Source organism: Hyperoodon ampullatus, assembly GCF_949752795.1.
Source record: "Hyperoodon ampullatus genome assembly, chromosome: 11".
Taxonomy (NCBI): Eukaryota; Metazoa; Chordata; class Mammalia; order Artiodactyla; family Ziphiidae; genus Hyperoodon; species Hyperoodon ampullatus.
The window spans coordinates 17,021,165-17,022,948 of record NC_136924.1 but is presented as its reverse complement, the minus strand read 5'-3'; the positions used below and the strand labels follow the sequence as shown (position 1 = coordinate 17,022,948).

The 1,784-nt window shown below is 43.6% G+C and overlaps 1 pseudogene across 1 annotated transcript; it reads right to left on the bottom strand.

The window, feature by feature from the left end:
• Window positions 1-423: 423 nt before the first annotated feature.
• Window positions 424-585, bottom strand: LOC307060199 (large ribosomal subunit protein eL39-like; annotated as a pseudogene). Its single transcript has one exon. The product of its transcript is annotated as a large ribosomal subunit protein eL39-like (transcript).
• Window positions 586-1,784: the final 1,199 nt, after the last annotated feature.

Here is a 1,784-nt window from a genome sequence, read left to right as displayed (position 1 = left end):
CTTTCTGTGCTGTAGCCACACAGGCTCTTTTCAGTTAATTGCCCTACAAGACCTCTCCCACTGTAGTCTTTGCCAGCCGTGCCCTCCCCGGTTTGTCTGCCAGCTGCACTTGGTTGTTTAACTGTCACTCATTCTCCAGATCTCACTCCAAAATCACTTCACTGGGGAGCCTTCCATGATCCCTTCCAAGGGAGCCTTCCCTGTTTCCCATTCTTTTTTTTTTTTTTTTTGGTGCCAATCCCTGGATTTATTACTAAACCAAAGCACTAGTGGAGAAGAAACACCAACAGAAAGAGACAAAAATCATCTTGCAAGAAAACACATCCAACTGTTCATATAGTAGTGATGTTCTCAGAGTGATATGGTAAAAGACAAGTGACCTTGACATAACATAAATGTGTGCCACTTCATATGCAAGGCTCCTTATAGACGCAGCTTGGTTCTTCTCCAATTTCTTCTCTTGGAGTTGTACCTGATTTTATTACCAATTATTATTTTCTTTCGAATTCATTGGGGAATGGGATGATTCTGCTTTTGTTTCTTGGCCAGCAATCGCTTAATCCTGAAAGTCTTGTGGGAAGACATGGCAAGGAGCAACTTCAACCACACATAGGATGGTGGAGAAGAGAAGAGAGCCCATTCTTTTTTTTTTTTTTTTTGTGGTACGCGGGCCTCTCACTGTTGTGGCCTCTCCCGTTGCGGAGCACAGGCTCCGGACGCGCAGGCTCAGCGGCCATGGCTCACGGGCCCAGCCGCTCCACGGCATGTGGGACCTTCCCGGACCGGGGCACAAACCCGTGTCCCCTGCATTGGCAGGCAGACTCCCAATCACTGCGCCACCAGGGAAGCCCGAGAGCCCATTCTTATACTAGTCAGATCAAACTGTCATAGCTCTGGTGCTAAAAGGTACCTGATATTTATGAGATTATTTGATTAAGAACTGTCTCCCCCATGTTACTTTAAACTCTGTGAGTGAAGAGATCTGGCGCACTCTGCTCACCACTGAATCACCCCTTATACCCCACACAAGAGCACACACTAAATTCTAGAGAGTAGTCATCTGTCTTGTCTACACCATATGCCCCCTTAGGAAGCTAGAAGAATGGTCAATTTTGTGTTTAAGGATGAGCACTAGCACAAGGCTTTGTTCATGGTAGTAATAAAGGTTTGCAAAAGTTGAAATGTTGGTTCCATTTGAAATGTTCCGAGTATTATATATCATGCTTCTAATAACATCGAAGGTAGGGGTCAGAAGCCTGTCCGAACCAGTGTCCTCCACTTATACCTCAGTCTTAGCCAGTCAACTCACAGATGTGTGAGGATGTTGATGAGGAGACTGGGATGGAATATGTGATAAGTTCGGTGGGAATCCATCCCTACTAGTAGAAACCCATGCCCTGGTGCTGGTGGGTTAATGATATCTTCTTACATTCTTATTTGGCATACCTCACTTGATAATCTTGTTAACAAATTCTAGTGTATAATGATAATCAGGAAATGGCAGGAAATAATGATTAACTAATCTGTGTTTATCCTGTCAACTGTACCCTAGCTGAGGACCTAAATACTCATGGAAAAATTTGGTCTTTGTCTATTTAAGTCTGCTTTCAAAAGGAAAGGTGGTGCTTGAGTTTTACCAAGGTTGCAGGTTTATTGCTCTTAATTCTACTCACAAGGAAATGAGTTGTCCTTCCACCTGCTTTTGCCAACTGTTTCATTTTGCACCAAGAAATGGTGTATTTCAAAAAGCCATCAAAAAGTGATGTAACACAATCAGTTTTAGA